The sequence below is a fragment of the Trichomycterus rosablanca genome, chromosome 9, assembly GCF_030014385.1.
Source record: "Trichomycterus rosablanca isolate fTriRos1 chromosome 9, fTriRos1.hap1, whole genome shotgun sequence".
In the NCBI taxonomy this organism is placed as follows: Eukaryota; Metazoa; Chordata; class Actinopteri; order Siluriformes; family Trichomycteridae; genus Trichomycterus; species Trichomycterus rosablanca.
In genome coordinates, this window is record NC_085996.1 from 19,635,736 (window position 1) to 19,656,188 (window position 20,453).

Genomic DNA, 20,453 nt, shown 5'->3' on the forward strand with positions numbered 1-20,453 from the left:
GCCGCTCAGGTGGCAAGAGGTAAAAAACCACACGCTGAAACCAGAGCTGAGATCTCGACTACATCGTATCGAATGTCAGCTCTTCCTGCCGGCTAGGCTGAGCGACCACATGAACAACTATTGGCCTGTTGTTCAGATATGGGCGGGACTAAGCCGGATGGGGTCTCTCTCTCATGACTGGTGCAATTACAGCTCTGCTGACTGATTGATGGCACCTGCACAGAAATGAGATGAGAAAAGAGTGCTCTCAGGGTGTGTCTCTCCGTACACAACGCTGAACTGCACTGCACTCGTCAAAGTGTAGGTGATAAGATGCATACGGCATGCTGCCCACGTGTCGGAGGGGGGCGTGGGTTAGCTTTGTTCTCCTCAATCAGAGCAGGGATCAGCATTGATGGAGAGGAAGCATGACTCAGTCGAACAAGTGGACGTGCTAAAAGGGATCGAACCCAGGACCTTCTTGCTGTGAGGCGACAGTGCTATCCACCGAGCCACCGTGCCGCCCCATTTTGAATAATTTAATGAAAATTAATATGATCAAGGGTAGCACAGTTGAGCTGCTGGTAGTGTGGCATGCTCACAGCATGTAACTATGTATGTGTGGGTTTTATCCAAGTATTCCAGTTTCCTCTTACCTCCCCAAAACATGATTGGAGTTAGATCTTATTTGTCCCTTGGGGTCATGTGTGTGAGTGCATGTTTGTTTGTGTATATTGATTGAATGGTACCCTGTCTGGGGTGTATTTCTGATTTGCTTTCAATGTTACCTGCTGGCTCCAGACCCACTGTGACACTGATTAAGAATTGAAACCTGTGAACAAAACATTAAAAGACACTCTGTAGTGATATACAGTATATTGCACACAGCGATTAAGTTATGAATTTAAAACTATGTTTTATAATTTGTTTATTAGGTGACAACTTACTTCAGGAACTTCCAGCCAACATTCTAGGATCTCTTCCTAAAATTGAAAGTGTGAACTTGGAACGTAATTCTATTAAATCAATACACTCCCAGACTTTCTCTGATGCAAGTAGACTGATGCTTCTGAACCTGAATGGAAACCGGCTAACCACACTGCCCCCACAAGTCTTCAAAGATCTTCTCAACCTCCGTTTTCTCATGCTGGGCCATAATCGGATAGACAAAGTAAAAGCTGACATCTTTACTGGCATGAGAAATCTTTCAGATTTGGACCTGACCATGAACTCTGTCACTATGCTTCCACCCAATGCCTTCAAACCCCTCATTGCTCTGAAAGTATTAGATCTCGCCTTAAACCATATCGAAAAGATCTCACCAAAAGCCTTTTCTGGGCTGGAAGATTTGCTCTTTCTTAATCTAGATAACAACAAGCTGAAAAACATTCAAGCTGGGACCTTTAAGACTGTAAGCAACCTGGAGATGCTGGTGCTGGATAATAATCTTCTCCCCACATTAAGCTCATCCATGTTGGAAGGGCTGTCCAGTCTGCAGGAGCTTTATGTAAGGAAAAACCTGATAAGTGGGCTGCCAGCTGATTTGTTCCGTTATACACCAAAACTCACCCGGGTGGCCCTGAGCGGGAATCAACTTCACACAATTGATGGGAATATGCTGGCCAACATACAAGGTAAAACTACCGTTTTGGTCATTGTTACAGATTAGAAACATACTGCATGATCTGTAGATTTCATATCTTCATAACTGTCGCCACAAAGTCTTTGTTAGGATTTCTTTTGGAAATGTATTAAGAAAAAAATCATAAAGTGATTCAATATGAAAAAAGCAAACTAAAATCTTAAAGCTTGTGTAAAGAGCAAGAGCAATGACCAGACCATGTACCTAGTATTGGTACTTTAGCCTTTTAGAAATGCAAGTGAGTCACAGCATTTTATTATTTATTATTATTATTATTACTTAATTATTTTCTGTCTGTGGTTATATGATGCAATGTTTACACCAAGTTGGCTTAAACATTTCTTCTTTTACTTGTTGTTGTTCTACTTCTTCTTCTTAATAAGAATAAGAATAAGAATAATTTTTATTATTCATATAATAATAATAATAATTACTGTATACAATAATAATAATGATTAATAATAATAAGAATAATAAGAATAATTTGTATTATTTATATAATAATAATGACAATTATACAATAATAATAATAATAATTAATATTAATAATAATAATAATAATATTTTCTATTATTTATATAAGAATAATAATAATTATACAATAATAATAATAATGATTCATAATACTAATAAGAAGAATATTTGTTATTTATACAATAATAATAATAATAATACAACAATAAAAATAATAATAATGATTAATAATAATAATAATAATAATAATTTTTATTATTTATAATAATAATTATACAATAATAATAATGATGATGATTAATAATAATAATAATAATAATATTTTTTATTTTTTATATAATAATAATAATAATTATACAATAATAATAACAATAATAATAATAATAATGATTAATAATAATAATAGAACAATATTTTTTTGTTATTTATATAAGAATAATAATTATACAATAAAAATAAAAATAATAATAATAATTATTATTAATAATAATTATTATATAACATTTTACATTTTACATTTTCAGCATTTAGTGCTTCTATAGTGAACATTTCATTTCTCAAGTTTAGAAAAACAACAGTCAAAGAACACAAATCTGCTAAAACCTGTTAGAACCAAAGTGCCTTTTTTTATTTTTATTTATTTTTATTATTATTTTTTTTTTGAAATGGAAAAGAATGGAACAAAATGTTAGTAAATAAGTACAAGTCAGCCTAAGTGTTTAGTAAAAAGGTGGGTTTTTAATCGTTTTTTTAAAGACACCAAGAGACTCAGATGTTCGGACAGACAGAGGAAGTTCATTCCACCACTTCGGCGCTAGAACAGAGAACAGCCTTGATGCTTGTCTTCCTTTAGTCCTGGATGCGGGCTCAAGTCGAGCGAGACTAGAGGCTCGGAGGTTGCGTGGTACAGAGCGGGGTTTGATTAGGCCACGAAGGTAGCTTGGGGCTGGTCCATTTTTGGCTTTGTAGGCGAGCGTCAGTGTTTTAAACTGAATGCGTGCAGCTACAGGAAGCCAGTGAAGAGAACGTAGCAGTGGGGTGATGTGGCAGTGTTTGGGTTGGTTAAAAACCAGACGTGCAGCTGCATTTTGAATGAGCTGTAAGGGTTTAATCGTGGACATGGGAGCTCCAGCCAGAAGGGAGTTGCAGTAGTCCAACCGTGAGATTACAAGTGATTGCACCAGAATCTGGGTAGCTTCCCTGGAGAGAAATGGACGAATCTTCCTGATGTTGTACAGGAGGAACCGGCATGATCTTGTCATGTTGGCTATATGAGGAGAGAATGTCAGCTGGTTATCAAGGACAACACCAAGACTTCTTACCTTATCAGATGGTCTGATCTGGGAGTCATCCAGAGAAATTACTAGGTCCTGGGTTGGAGACTGATCTCCAGGAATGAGCAACATCTCTGTCTTGCTGGGATTAAGTTCTAGATGATGAGCCGACATAAGAATAAGAATAACAATAATCATATTTATTGTTATTATTAATAATAATAATTTTACAATAAAAATAACAATAATAATATTTACATTTTCAGCATTTAGCAGATGCCTTTATCCAAAGTGACTTACAGTACTGTGACAGTATACAGTTTAAGCAATTGAGATTAGAGGCCTTTCTCAAGGGCCCAACAGCAGCAACCTGGCATTGGTGGGACTTGAACCAGCAGCCTTCTGATTACTTGTCCAGTAACTTAACCGCCATGCTACAACTGCCTCTAATTAGTAATAAATATTATTGGTAATAATGTTGATTTTATAGATGTATTGCATATTACCTAGTGTTTGTTGACTTTTTACATTAATTACTAAATTGGTGGCGGCCTTTTGGTTTAAGCTGGTCTGTAATATACAAAAACAATAAATTTTTAGTTAAATGAAGATTTATCTATTGAAGTTCGAAAAGCTGAAATGGATTTAAGTCCAGAACAAAAGTGCAGGAATCCATTTTACGCCAATATTGTATTCTGATGAGAAGGCTAAACGATTTTGTATGGTATGAGTAAGGATCTGTGATATGTGCTGTGTGACATGCTCACTGACGGCCAATTTAGTGCAGCAAGCTAACAAATTTGACAGTGCCAGAAAATTTGTCTTAATATCTCACATCATGACTGCTGCTAAGAAACTTATATTTAATCCACCAAGAGAATGGCAACACTAATATATGCAACACTCTGACTTTACTTGTTTAATTAATACCATTTTGTGTAACAGTTTGATCTCATTCATTCATGCAAATATGCAGTGGATTCAGACCCCTTGAATTTTTGTACATTTAAATCTGTTGTTCAACTCCAAATCAGAAAAAGTATGAAAAATGCAAAAAAAAAAAAAAAAAATGCAGTGTTCCTTACATTTACTTTGACTTAATTTGATTGCAGACAGTTTGAACCCAAGATATTTTATGTTTTGTCTGCTGAACAGCATTTCATTTTTTAATATAACTCCACTTCTGCATTTCAGGCCTGCAACACATTTCAAAAATGTGGTGAGAAAACTAAATAATGATGTGATTCCAAACAGGTGATGTCAACAGGTGATTGTAATCATGGTTTGGTACAAAAGCAGCATTCAGGAAAGTCAGGAAAGAGTCTTTGATGAGCAAAGATGATCAGAGGATCTCTAGTTTTTCAACAAATGTGTGAGAAAATTATTAAAATGTTTAAAAACAATGTACGTCAAAGAAAGATTGGAAGGGATTTGCATATTTCTTTTTGTACAGTGCATAATATCATTAAACCATTCAAGAAATTGGGAGGAATTTCAGTGCGTAAAGGCCAAGGATGCAAGCTTAAGCTAAACACCTGTGATCTCTAAACCCTCAGAGAGCATTGCTTAGACAAAACATGACCAAACATGAAATATCTTGGGTTTATACTGTCTGCATTGAAATGAAAGTCAACGTAAGAAACAGTGCAATTTTTTTATTAGCATTTTCCATACTGTCCCAACTTTTTATCATTTGGGATTGTAAAACAAAATCTAAGGTTTTAGTTGTTCCTAGGACCCTGACCCTTATGAATTCCCTGAATTTCCTGAACCCTGAACTCACATGCACACCTTTGTGTTAAACTTGAATGTCGATTTTGAGTCAGGCCTTTTTGCCCAACATCATTGCCCAAACTTTGAGTGAATGGGCAAAAATTCTAATAAGACACATACTATATTTATGATCAAGGTTTTGGAATGAAATGTCCTACAAGCTCATAGTAAGGAGTCTACTTTTTTGTACAACTGTCTCTTCAAAATGAATCTGATGCACACTACATAAGACCATAATGTACTGTACATTGTACATCTGTGTGGGAGTCTCCAAGGGGATGCAACAAAAACATGCTTTTTTCCTGCAGCATATACCCTATATTTAGGGTAAATGTAAACATAGTGAATGTGTCCACCTTTATGTCGATAATCCCCATCCAGATACAATCCTGATACTGAGAATTTATGTACTGACCAAGTGTATACATGTCTATTAATTTTTTTTTTACCTGTGCTGATCTTCTAATATTTCAGGTCTGATGGATGTATATCTACATGACAACCCATGGAAATGTGACTGCAATATTAACTCTTTGATGCAGTACATAGCCCAAACCGAAATAAACCCAGCTCCTCTGAAAAAGCTCTGGTGTGTAAGTCCACAGGAACAACGAGGCAAACTCATTCACAAGCTCAACTCTGAGAGCCTTCTCTGTGGAGCCTAGGTGAATTTAATTTAAAATTACAACAGAAATACATGTAGCATAAGATTTTAGCATGAGATTTTATATAACGTAATAGTAAAGCTTTATGTAACTTGAAGCACAATGACTTTGCACAATAACTTTGACAAGACAATGATAAGGGAATTGTCGCTGAAGATAACTGCCATAATTTTCTTCCAACACAAGCCTATTATTTTCATTCCACCTGGCAAGACATATTATTTTGCTAAATGTTTAGTAATAGCCATAAAATTCATATACAGTGGTACCTTGTAACTTAACATCCTTACTCAATGCATCCAAACTCAAAATCTTTAAAACTCAATGCCCTTCGTTGAGAAATTTGTACCCTTAAACTCAGCGTTTCCCTTAAACTCAAGGTGTGTGCGATTGCTGCTTTGATAGATATATAGATATCCTTTGTCATATATACATGTACAGGTGTACAGTACAACGAAATTCTTTTTCTGCATATCCCAGCTTGTTTGGAAGCTGGGGTCAGAGCGCAGGGTCAGCCATCGTACGGTGCCCCTGGAGCAGACAGGGTTAAGGGCCATGCTCAAGGACCCAACAGTGGCTGCATAGCAGAGCCTGGATTTGAACCGCCAATCTTCCGGTTGATAGCCCAAAGCTCTACCCACCAGGCTACCACTGTCCCTTAGCCACTGTCCCTTTGCTCAGCGTCGGCTTGAGCGGTGCGGTAAAACATCATGCAAACATGAAACAAATTAAGAAGCTTAATGAAACAATAAAGAAGTAAAGGTAAAGTGCAGATTTTATTGTATTTTTGATTGATTTTTAACTGTTTTTAATTGTATTTCAGTGTTTTTTATATTATATTTGTGTTATTGTCAGTGTATAAGTGTCATAAACAACCACATTATTTTACATTAGCATAAAATATATGCAGTTCCATGGGACCGTGGAACGCATTAACTGATTTCCCAAACATCCTTATGGGAAAAAATAACCTAAAACTCAATGCCTTTTAAACTCAACGCCACTCCCAGAACCAATTGACAATGAGTTTCAAGGTACCACTGTATTCTGATGTTCTTTTACTGTATTTTGTACTGATAAAGTAGTTAAAGTCACATTTTTAGAGGTACGTTTAATAGATCACAAAAAGTAATATTGGTAATGTATCTTAGGTTATTAGATAGATTCTTTATTGATCCTTTGCAGGAAATTTCTTAAACAACAACCCCAAATCAAAAAAGTTGGGACAGAATGGAAAATAAAAAAACTGCAGTGTTTCTTGCATTTACTATTTTATTACAGACAGTATCAAGATATTTCATGTTTTGTCTGGTCAACTACACTTCGTTTTTTAATATACACTATTCCTGCATTTCAGGCCTGTAACTGATTACAAAAAAGTTGGGACAGGACAATTTAGGGCTAGTAATCAGATAAAAAAACTATATAACAAGATTTCAAACATGTTATGTCAACAGGTGATAGTAATTATGATCTGGTACAAAAGTAGTATCCTCAAAAGGCTACATTTTTGAGGACAGTATGTCAACAAATGCATGAGAAAATGATTAAAATCTATAAAAACAATGTTCCTTAAAGAAGGCTCTTCCTCTACAGTACATAATATCATTAAATGATTCAGGAATCTCAGATCCCTCAGACAACACTGCATCAACAATCATCATTCATTAATAGCTGATATAACCACATAGGCAAAGGATTACTGTGGCAAACTTTTGTCAAGCACTACAATACGGGGTTGTATCAGTGCCATTGACAAAGAGAATTTACACTACTGTGATGGCAGCATTAATGCAGAAAAGTACATTAAGATTGTAGAGCAACATATGCTGCCTTTCAGATGACATCTTTTCCAGGGATGTCTATGAATTTTTTAACAAGACAATGCTTAACCACACGCTGTTTAACTGTGGAAGAAGATGGTACGGGTACTGGACTGGCCCGCCAGAGAGAAAGTGTGGAGAAGTTGACCAGACAAAACATAAAATATCTTGGGTTTATTGTAAGAAACACTGTGTTTTTTCCTATTTGCATTTTTATCCACTCCTAACTTATTCTGATTTGATGTTGTAAATAGTTTAAAGAATGATCACTGTTTTATAGGACTAAATGTTTTGTAATCATGTTTTGATTTGTGTGTGAATGAAACTGTTATGGAATATATTACATAACTTGATTAAAATAGTATATGCATAATAAATAAAGAGCTATTAAAACCCATTTCTCTTTCCTTCAGCAGAATTCATGGTTTTAAACAGGTCCTACAGGTCATTTGGAAGAGAAGGAGCCCCAGACCATCACACTACCACCACTATATTTGACTGGTGGTGTGATGTTGTTATTAGCTTTATGTCAGATGTAATAGGACCCATGTCTTCCATATTGCACCTTTGAATCATCAATATTATCCCAAAAGTCTTGGAGGGTCATCTAGATCTTTCAAGCAAATAGGAGACGAGCTGTTAGATTTCAATTACTTCAATAACTTTCAATTCACTTCTTAATTTGAATCGGTTTAGAAAGTGGTACACTTTTTGAGACCTTCTACCCTGCGTCACATTGCCAGACAGGTTCTGTTTAAGTGATGTTTAGATTTAACATGCCTGGGTGTGGCTAGTGAAATTCAACCCAATTTCCATTTAAATTTGTTGATTTAGTTGAGCTAGTAGCTAGGGGCAATTACTTTTTTTTCCACTTAGGGTCGATAGCACAGCTATAGTTCAAACTCTAGAGAATGAGATTTTAGAGGTGGTGGGCTAACACATAAGACCCCTGTGCCACCTGGGCACTCCTTTAATGCTTCTAATTGTTTTATTCAAGAAATCCTATTTTAAATTAAGTCATAACTAAGATACTTTAGTAATCAATAACCTTATTTAGTTAATATAGGGGTCCAATTAGACATACAGTTTTTATTAATAGCTTGATTAATAGCAGTAATGTTTAATTTAAACATTACTTAAACATGCTTAATTGTCTGAACAAACTGTACACTGTCATGATCAAAAGAAATTCAGTAACAAATGAGAAAAAATAGTTAACAAAACATATATGTCTAAAATGGTTAACAGGACATACTGTTATGCTGTGTGTAGCTGGTATACTAACAAAATATTTTTAATGAAGCTGGTGTTGCTGATTCTCTGCATTTGAATGCTAGTTAAAGCTAATTTGGTCGGCCGCTCAGGTGGCACAGCGGTAAAGACACATGCTGGAACCAGAGCTGGGATCTCGAATACATCGTATTGAATCTCAGCTCTGCCTTGTCGGCTGTGGCTGAGCGGCCACATGAACAATGTTTGACCTGTTGTTCAGATATGGGTGGGACTAAGCAGATAGGGTCTCTCTCTCATGACTGGTGCAATTACGACCTCTGCTGGCTGATTGATGGCGCCTGCACAGAGATGAGAAAAGAGTGCTTTTAGGGTGTGTCCCTCCCTACAAGCAGCTATGCTGCTCTGCACTCGTCAAAGTGTAGGTGATGAGATGCACATGGCATGCTGCCCACGTGTCGGAGGGGGGCGTGGGTTAGCTCCGTTCTCCTCAATCAGAGCAGGGATCGGCATTGGTGGAGAGGAAGCATGATGCAATGGGGCAACTGGACGCGCTAAAAAAGGTAGAAAATGCATAAAGAAAAAAAAAAGCTAATTTGGTCCTGGTTTAGCCGATCTAGTGGTTTAGTAAATGTTCCTTTGTAAAAGCTGGGCTTACGCCGCTCAGGTGGCGCAGCGGTAAAAACATGCGCTGCAACCAGAGCTGGATTTCGAGGGTGCGTCGTTTCGAATCCAGCTCTGCCTTCTCCGGTCGAGGCTGGGCGGCTATATGAACAACGTTTGGCATGTTGTTCAGGTGGGGGGGCGGGATTTGAGACCGGACGGGATACTCTCTCAGGACTGGGGCGGTTGCGCCCTCTGCTGGCTGGTCGGTGGCGCCTGCATGGAGACGGGAGGGAGTGCGGTGGAGTGATCCTCCGTGCACAGTGCTCTGCCGAGCTGCACTCGTCAAGTTTGGCTGATAAGACGGTCGATTGGCTGTGCACGTGTCGGAGGAGGTGTGGAACGGCCTCGTCAGCTCTGACCAGGAGCAGGGACCGGCATTAGTGAGAGGATGATTGATGGGGATGGAATTGGACACGCTAAATTATAAAAAATAAAAAAAAAATTAATTAAAAAAAAAAAAAGCTGGACTTACTGGTCATTGGTAACCAAAGCTTCATTTGTCTGGTAAAGTTAAATAACTGCTGAATATTAGTAGTAATTCTCAGAAGGTTTTAAAAATCTGTATGCTTAAATGGAAAATCATTTTGACAAAAAGGAGGCCAGAATTGTACAGTATATTTTAGTATTAATACCCTGTGTCAATATCTTATACATATTTTACCATGTTTAGAAATGAAAGTAGCGTCTTTTTAATTAGAATTATGCACGCTTTGGCAAGAACAACTGAAATTCAGGAAGTCAGAGAATCATATTTTCTTGCAAGCAATTGTGAAAGTCCCACTACTGCCCGAGGAAGGAATTTCTCATTGGATTGTTACAGCTGAATAAGCTCCTATTGAAATCATAGTCCTATATCTAAATTCCACCTTGGGCACTGACACATCTGGCCCAGACTTTTGATGTGATTTCAAAAACTGGGGAAAAGCAGCAATTTGGACTTTTCTCTCTGCTGACACATCTACATGTTTGTAAAAATATAATGCAGCTCACATGGTAGTTAATGCTCTATAATGAGGACATCTTACCAATAGAACCATTAAACAGAGTGATGAGTCTTTAAGGAAAGGGATTGTTAAAACAATATCAAGCACAAAGTAACATTTGATTATTGTTTTTGAAATTAATCTTGACAAGGGTGGCTTGGTGGTAGCACTGTCGCCTCACAGCAGGAAGGTCCTGGTTTCCTCCCACAGTCCAAAAAACATGGTCAGGTTAATTGGAGACACTAAATTGCCCTATAGGTGAATGAGTGTCTGTATGTGTGTGTGAGTGTGTGTGTGGGGGGGAGGGGGTATATGTATGTGTGTCTGCCCTGCGATGAACTGGCCCCCCGTCCAGGGTGTTACTGTGTGCCTTGCGCCCATTGAAAAGCTGTGATAGGCTCCAGCACCCTCAACCCAAGCGCCCCTGAGGTGTACTGAGGTTGCTAAGCTGTTGCTAGGTGGTTGTTAAAATGTTGCTAGGCAGTTGCCAACGTGTATCGGGTCGTTGCTATAGTATCGCTAGTTGGTCCTAAGGTGTTGCTGTGTGGCTAGTAGGATCTAGAGGATGGTTGGTAAGGTATGTCTTTTGTGGTTGCTATGGGAATTAGTTGATTTGCTGAAGTGTGGTTATGTGGCTACTAAGGAGTAGCTATGTGATTCCCAAGGCGTACTGAGGTTACTAAGTTGTTGGCAGGTGGTTGCTAAGGTGTTACAGGTGGTTGCTTGGGTGCTGGTAGGTGGTTGCTATAGTGTGTATGTAGGGGAAGAAGTGTGAAGACTTTTGCTCAGAAATGTGATTGTGTGTGTGCAAATACTTCTTAAACAAGTGATTGTGTGTAAGCAGATAGTTGGTGTGGGGCATTGTGAATATTAGGCAGGTGCTTAGGCAGGTGACCCTGTGTGGTTGCTAAGGTATTTTAGGTGGTTGCTAGGGTAAATGAAAGGGAGAAAGGAGGAATGAATTAAAGGAGAAAAGAAGGAGTGCACGTTAGTATGTTTGTATTAATAATAATAATAAGAAGAAGAGAGACTAACTGATAACGATAGCGTGATTGCCTACTGCACTCACACTAATAATAAAAAGATGAACGAATAACAATAGGAGTAAAAATGTAAAAAGTGTAAAAATAGGAGTGAGCTAATATTTCTTCACTGTTAATGTCAAAGACTAAAATTAGGTCATATAAAATGCTAAGCTGCAGTTATTTCTGCTTAAGGTGGTGAAACCAGTGAAGATAAAGGACCTTTTTTGCAAGGATATTTTTGTCCCTTAAACCAATAAAATTATGCGTTTTACTAAGACTAGTTCCTTTTGTGTAATATTGTGCTTTGTTTTATGTTATAAACGAATATACAATAAGTCAATCAAAAAGGGCCAATTTCTTTTTCACACTATTGTTTGCAAGTAAAAGTAATTTTTAAATGTAAATGAGTATAATATAATAAGCTATTGTGAGCTCTCCTGTTACTCCTGTTCCTGTGACATAAGAAGCCAGGAACTCATAGCACTTTTGACCCTCCATTTGACTGTTCATAATCAGTTACTTCAGGATAAAGAACCAGAATGTTTTGCCTCTTTTTGGAGCTCCTCACTCATCTTTTGCCTTTCCACTTAGACAAAAGTTAAAAAACACAGTACCTTTATTTTGTTTTATTAAAATATGATGAAAACATTTTGAAATGAATAATTTAAAAAGACATTTCAACAGTGGTGTCATACATTTCAATAAAAATGCAATTAATACATGTTCTGCTTAATTTTAAACTAAAATATATTTTAAATATAAGTGCAAAAATACAACAACAACCATAATTATTATTTTTATTGCTATTATTACTATTATTATTATTGTTATTATTATTATTATTATTATCAGTAGTAGTAGACGTATTATTACTCATTAAAATTTTTTTCTTTTTTCACCAGCGCCGAGATTCTGAACTCAGTTCAGCAGTGCAGCAGACACATCTATGCTAGGGCAGAATGACTGGACTATGTGGGTTGGGTCTTCAAACGCTGTGTAAGGACCCTGATTAGCAGATAGAGAGGCGCCTGTGCAGAGTGCATGGGTGAAAAAGGGTTCCGCTAAGGGCTGTGTCGGAGGAGGCGTGAGGAGCAATATACCCACCTCGACTGCAATCAGGGATCCCCCAGCAGCGGAAGACATATTGACTATACTTTTTTAAAGTCATAATATTAGATAAACACGTTTTACATTAATAATACACAAATAATTGTACTTACATTTACATTTACATTTTCAGCATTTAGCAGACGCTCTTATCCAGAGCGACTTACAGAAGTGCTTCTATAGTGAACATTTCATTTCTCAAGTTTAGGAAAACAACAGTCAAAGAACACAAATCTGCTAAAACCTGTTAGAACCAAAGTGCTTTTTTTTTTTTTTTTTTTTTTTTTTTTTTTTTTTAATGGAAAAGAATGGAACAAAATGTTAGTAAATAAGTACAAGTCAGCCTAAGTGTTTAGTAAAAAGGTGGGTTTTTAATCGTTTTTTAAAGACAGCAAGAGACTCAGATGTTCGGACAGACAGAGGAAGTTCATTCCACCACTTCGGCGCTAGAACAGAGAACAGCCTTGATGCTTGTCTTCCTTTAGTCCTGGATGGGGGCTCAAGTCGAGCGAGACTAGAGGCTCGGAGGTTGCGTGGTACAGAGCGGGGTTTGATAAGGCCACGAAGGTAGCTTGGGGCTGGTCCATTTTTGGCTTTGTAGGCGAGCGTCAGTGTTTTAAACTGAATGCGTGCAGCTACAGGAAGCCAGTGAAGAGAACGTAGCAGTGGGGTGATGTGGCAGTGTTTAGGTTGGTTAAAAACCAGACGGGCAGCTGCATTTTGAATGAGCTGTAAGGGTTTAATCGTGGACATGGGAGCTCCAGCCAGAAGGGAGTTGCAGTAGTCCAACCGTGAGATTACAAGTGATTGCACCAGAATCTGGGTAGCTTCCCTGGAGAGAAATGGACGAATCTTCCTGATGTTGTACAGGAGGAACCGGCATGATCTTGTCATGTTGGCTATATGAGGAGAGAATGTCAGCTGGTTATCAAGGACAACACCAAGACTTCTTACCTTATCAGATGGTCTGATCTGGGAGTCATCCAGAGAAGTTACTAGGTCCTGGGTTGGAGACTGATCTCCAGGAATGAGCAACATCTCTGTCTTACTGGGATTAAGTTTCAGATGATGAGCTGACATCCATTGTGAGATATCTCGCAGACATGCTGAGATGCGAGCTGAGACTTGCGTGTCTGAAGGAGGAAATGACAGAATGAGCTGAGTGTCATCTGCATAGGAGTGGTAGGAGAAGCCATGGGAGGTTATGACCTTGCCCAGAGAGCGGGTGTAGATAGAGAAAAGAAGTGGGCCAAGTACAGAGCCCTGAGGAACACCGGTTGAGAGAGTGCATGGGGGAGATATGGATCCCCTCCATGACACTTGGTAGGAGCGCCCTTCCAGGTAGGAGGCCATCCATTGCCATGCTGAACCTGTTACTCCAAGGTTGGAGAGAGTGGTCAGGAGAATGCTGTGATTCACTGTGTCGAAGGCTGCAGAGAGGTCAAGAAGAATAAGGACAGATGACAGTTTGGCTGCTTTGGCTGCATGAAGCTTCTCAGTAACCGCCTTGAATCTGCCTTGAAGCCAGACTGGTACGGATCGTGGAGGTCATTCTGAGTGAGAAAGGCAGATAGTTGGTTATAGACAGCACGTTCAAGAATTTTGGATAGAAAAGAGAGGAGTGAGACAGGTCTGTAGTTGTTGATGTCTGTAGTGTCTAGTGTAGGTTTCTTAAGAAGGGGGATGACCTGAGCCTTCTTAAAAGCAGTAGGGACAACACCTGATGTCAGGGAGTTGTTGATGATGGGTGTGATGAAGGGGATTAGGTCCTGTGAGATGTCTTTGAGGATGGTGGATGGTATAGGGTCAAGTGCGCATGTAGTGGGATTGCTGGATGAGAGGAGCTGTGTAACCTCATCCATGGTGAGTGGGGTGAAGCTGGTGAGTGTGTTGGTGGGTTGAGGGTCAGTTGAAAGTGGGTCAGTCGGAGAGAAGGATTGATTGATTTTGTCGATCTTGTCCTGAAAGAATGTTGAAAAGTCAGTAGCAGTGAGAGAGGCAGATGGGGGAGGAGGAGGAGGGTTTAAAAGAGAGGAAAAGATAGCATGAAGCTTACGTGGGTCAGCAGCAGATTGTTCAAGCTTGGCTTTGTAAAAAGATGTTTTTGCAGCAGTCACATCAGATGAGAACCAGATGAGTACTTTTACATCTATATTAAATATTTGGCTTCATTGTTTACTGTCAAGGCTAAAAAAGTATATAATCCTTTGGATTTATTACATGGTAGAACCTGGTAGCAGTAGTATGCTGCTGAACACACTAAGCAGGAACACAACACTCATCAGGAATTTAGAATCATTTTGAAATTTCTTGCTTGAACAACACTTTTTATGGCATGCTACAGTTTGGCCATTTCAAAATGCACACTTGACCTGTCAATGCATTTTGGTGTTAATTTACTTAGTTGTTTTAGTTTACTTTTTAAAGGGATGTACTGATGTTGATGTGCCTTTTTAAATAGAAATAAGGGCGGCATGGTTGCTAAGTGGGTAGCACTGTCACCTCACAGCAAGAAAGTCCTGGGTTCGATAACCAGGTGGGGCGGTCCGGGTCCATTCTGTGTGGAGTTTGCATGTTCTCCCCGTGTTCGCGTGGGTTACTCCGGGTGCTCCGGTTTCCTCCCACAGTCCAAAGACATGCAAGTGAGGTGAATTGGAGATACTAAATTGTCCATGACTATGTTCGATATAACCTTGTGAACTGATGAACCTTGTGTAATGAGTAACTACCGTTTCTGTCATGAATGTAACCAAAGTGTAAAACATGACGTTAAAATCCTAATAAACAAACAAATAGAAATAAAAAAAAATAAAAAAAATAGAAAAACATTGCTCCCTCGTGTGAAGAACGTTTACCTGCTAAATGTAACTGTGTGAGTTATTTTTGTATAAGCAAGTGCTGAAAATGTTTGCAGAGCTTTTGCTGTTACTCATATTTTATTTCACCTCCATCAGCACTGCTTACTGTGTTCTTGGCTTTGCACTACACCCACTAGAAGGGAGAGCTGAAACAGTAGTGAATTTTCTTAATTTGTGTAAATCTTATCCTATTGTGGATTGATAAATGTAGCTTTGCAATTCTTTTTTTATTATTAGTGCATGGTTTACAAGAAGCAGGTGGGTTTTAGTGCTGTTTAAGCACCTCTATAACACAAACCTCTAATCTCAATTTATTAATTATATACCTGACAATTGAACGAGATAATTAGACCAGTGGTTTACATATAGCATGCAACAACTAAGCTGCATTGAGTACACAGTTAATAATTGTGTCTAGGAATTAATTACAGCTGGTGAAGCTTGACTGCTAGACATAAAATGCAGGAAATAAACATCATGATGAAGCTAAAAGAGTTCTGCATTACAGAGCAGAAAGCACAGTGACACATGGCTCTAAAATTGATGCAATGCTAATACATTGCAAATAAAAAAAACATGATTTAAAATTTAATAGTAATTTGAAATGTATACTGTGGCCAAAAGAACACCTGAGTTTGTTAAACATTCAATCAAAAATCATTTGGAGTGGTGGGCGCTCAAGTGGCATGGTGTTAAATTACGCTACACCACTACCATTAGGATCCGAGGTTTGAACCCCCAGCGGTTAGCCAGTTGGGCATCTACTTTTAGACATGATTGGCTATGTCTTAGGAAGGTGGTGGCCGAAGCCCTGGAATGGGATTGGAGTCTTGTCTGGGATGTGTTACTGCATTGCACCCAGTGATTCTGGGGAAACTGGACCCACCACGACTCCAACCTGATAAAGCGGTAGTAAAAAATTTAAGTTAAAATAAATTAAATTAAAAATAAATTTGTGTGTCTGGGCAGAATTCTCGGTGTCTGGGCCAATTTAGTCTAAAGAGCAGGCTGTAAGGCTGTCCAACATTAAGACATGGAGTATAAATGTAATGTTGTAGACGTTTGCAACCGTTTTGTCATCCATTACCATGTGACAACCAGTCCAAGATTCCAACATAAAATATCGATGGTTCTTGAACTTCGTAATGTATAAAACTATGTAAAGTCAATCATGGCCATAAGAAAATGCCTGAAAAGCAAAATGCTTAATGTTCCCACACACGTTGTGGAGAATGTGGTGTAGGATTACCCAATGATCTAATATGTCTTTTTTGACCCTCAGCCCACACAGGCAATGAAACCTGCTCTTCAGAAATATGTAGTCATACTTATTATGACTCTTTCCTACATTGGTCCATATTTAACTACAGTAAGGCGTTATTACTGCAGACATACAGGAATATCCTCAGTCTTCAGAAAGAAGGCAATTAACATAAATAGAAGACCATAACTTAACGTAAATACAATTCTGGATATTTACATTTACGGCATTTATCAGGCACTTTTTATCCAAAGCGACTTACAGTACTGTGACAGTATTCTTTCTAAGCAATTGAGGGTTAAGGGCCTTGCTTAAGGGCTCAAAAGTGACGGCCTGGCAGTGGTGTGGCCTTGAACCAGCAACCTTTCAATTGCTAGTTGAGTACATTAACCACTAGGCTACAACTGCCTTGATGAAATGATATGATAAAATTGTCATATCATAGTCATATCCAGGTATTCATGTACAAGTAACATAACCTGCACATTTTTGTACACTCACTCACTTTCTTAACCGCTTATCCAATTAGGGTCTTGGGTGCTGGAGCCAACAAATTAAGAGCGGTCAGTCAAATAGAATTCAAAATGGTGTGACTTCTTTAACACCTACTGTATGTTCTAGCCTATCCAGTAAAATACTTTGATTTAGTACCATATTTAATGCACTTTCAGTTTTATGGTTTTTTTTATTTATTAATTTTTTTTATTTTTTTTTATTTTTTTTTATTTATTATCTATTTTTTCCCACTTTTTTCCCCCCAATTTTTATCCCCTAATCTAGTCGTGTCCAATTACCCTGAATGCGTCCTCTATACTGATTCGACCCCTCACCGCCGACTGAGGACGCCACTCAACTGACTTGCACCCCCTCCGGTACGCAATCAGCACAGCCTGCATTTTTCACCTGCACGAGTCGAGTTCATACACCGAGAGACACTGCGCACAGAGGGTCACACCCCCCTCAATGTTATTCCTCAGCCCTGTGCAGGCGCCGTCAGTCAACCAGCAGGGGCCGCAGTCGCACCGGTCATGAGGACCTATGCTCCGACTTCTACCCCTAACCCTGAACAACAGCCAAACGTTGTTCATGCTGCTGCCCAACCCAGTCGGAAAGGTAGAGCTGAGTTTCGATACGATGTATCGCTAGCGTACTTTACTGCTGAGCCACCTGAGCGGCTATGGTTGGGTTTTTTTTATTTTTATTCTGTCTGTCTTAAAGATTTTGGAAACAAAAGGTTAAGAATTAGCCTATTTAGACAGCATATGTGGATCAAGATTAGGCTTTTAATTAGGGGTTTTAATCACACCACATTTGAACAATTAAGGTACATATCCAAGGCTAATGGATGCATTTATTAGGGTAAGCAGAGACTCTACAATGGCAGGGAGTAAATCTTAAGTAAGTAAATGGGTTAAAAAGGGCAAGCATACATGATGATGTTTAGGAGATCGAATTAAAAGAATTCAGTTGGACAGCATTGTTAGATAAGGTTTTTTTTTTCAACATACTGTATGTTCAGTCACAGCTGATTAAGTGGTTATGAGTGTTGTGGTGTGTTTGGCACACCCAATAAAACTTGCCGCCAGGTAGGAATATACCCTAAAAAGCATGCCAATCCATTAAAGGGTAACATACACACTCAATCATTTACACTAAGGGATTTCTTACAAACATCTACCAGAAGCAGGAATTAAATCTAGGATCCCAATGTCGCTGGGGAGCACCCACTCTACCAGCTGTACCACTGTGTTGCCTTGTAAATTAAATATGAAAACTTACAGCAATAAAATGGCCTTGTACTTTGCTTAAGAAAGCACGCAATCCATCCATTATTTATAAGGCCGTTTTCTAAAAATGACAATGCCATTACTTAGCAAGCAAGACACAGAGTAATAGGTTTCATTAAAATCAGATAAACTGTACAATTAGAACATTATTCAACTATCTGATTGCATGGTTGGAACTGCCTTTTGTATAATAATTTACCAGATACTCTAGAAAAACATGCTACTTTTTATTAGATTGTATCCTACTTCTAATTACTTAGATTTCTACTTTTATTAGGAACAGATCCTGCTTTGCTTTTGCATGTATTATAAAACTAATGTAGTAGCACATTCAAAGTAAAGCTGGATTTGTGTGTTGCTTTCACAAAACGCAAATCCAGGTGCTGGTACTCTTCAGTCATGGCAGATAAAGCCATGCTTACAGACAGTAATGTAATTTCACACAGAGGCACCAGACTGATTGGAAAATGTCATCACACATTAGCTGTTAGTCTGTCTTTGTCTTCCATCCGTATTTCCTGATATTTTTCATATCTGTTCTATCATTGCACCCATCCACACCATCTTTTTTTGTGTGTGAATATTATTGGAAATGTATGTGGGCTTACATATGCTCTTTATGAACTGTACATAAGGATTACTGAGATCTATTTTTCACAGCACTGTAGTTACCTTACAGTAGTAAAGTATATATTTTTGCTATTAAATTGTTTGTTCATTTTCTATGTTCATTAATTTCTTCATTTCAGACAGGGCACCAATCCATCGCAGGGCTTTGGCCATTCCCTCCTTCTAGATATGGCATGGTTGAACCCGGATTTCATCAGTTATGGCCTAGAGTAATAGACCCACTGAGCCACCCAAGCACTGAGACTCTTTGTGTTTAAGGTATTTAACACTAAAATATTTTTTTGATAATTTTGAAACAATCAAAAAAGTCATAAAGATTTCTAATAAATAATTTCAGTTTGAGGTCATACAAACAAAAAATTTATTTTATTTTTATTTATTTATTTATTTTATATTTTCTTTATGCATTTTCTCCCCTTTTTCTCCCTTTTTATGGGCGTCCAATTGCCCCATTGCATCATGCTTCCTCTCCACCAATGCCGATCTCTGCTCTGATTGAGAAGAACTAAGCTAACCCACGCCCCCTCCGACACGTGTGCAGCATGCCGTATGCATCTTATCACACCCTAAAAGCACTCTTTTCTCATCTCTGTGCAGGCGCCATTAATCAGCCAGCAGTCATGAGAGAAAGACCACATCCGGCTTAGTCCTGCCCATATGAACAATAGGCCAATCGTTGTTCATGTGGCCGCTCAGCCTCAGCTGGCAAGGCAGAGCTGAGATTCGATACGATGTATTCGAGATCCCAGCTCTGGTTTCAGCATGTGTTTTTACCGCTGCACCACCTGAGCGACACAAAATTTTTATTTTAAAAAGACACTATTATTAATACATACTTTAAATTAAGAAATCATTTTTGATATTTAATATTTAAAATCCTTTACACTGCACAACTGCTAAGTAAATTATTTTTGATATGTTTATCTCCTGTTTCTTGATGCATGTCAGATGCCTTACAATAAAGTCAATTCAGCATTCTTAATAGTTTCACCAGTTTACATAGGATCTTTATTTTTTCCAAATGTTTGTAAATCTTTGTAAAAAAGATGCTGTAACATTGCAGCTGCTGAATCACTGCATTTCCCTGCATTGCCATTTGTTCGGCAAAGAGGGCACAGAGGCACAGATGATGATTTATTAGTTTCTCCTAATTGACAATAACCTGCATCTCATTTTTGGTAGAAGTTTTTCTTTATATTACAATGTCTCCCTTTCACACTTTCCAGTTCCTCTTGTCTTCTGCTGGTGGATGATGCCATATTACTACATACTTCTA

The 20,453-nt window shown here is 38.2% G+C and overlaps 1 long non-coding RNA gene across 2 annotated transcripts; it reads left to right on the forward strand.

Annotated features, from left to right (window-relative positions):
* The first annotated feature begins 1,388 nt into the window (after positions 1-1,388).
* Positions 1,389-19,374, forward strand: LOC134319946 (uncharacterized). 2 transcript variants are annotated; one of them, XR_010013584.1, is made up of 3 exons: positions 1,389-1,613; positions 5,617-5,807; positions 19,297-19,374. It is a non-coding gene; the product is annotated as an uncharacterized LOC134319946 (long non-coding RNA). The 2 variants fall into 2 exon arrangements; XR_010013583.1 differs by lacking the exon at positions 19,297-19,374 and adding an exon at positions 6,288-6,519.
* Positions 19,375-20,453: the final 1,079 nt, after the last annotated feature.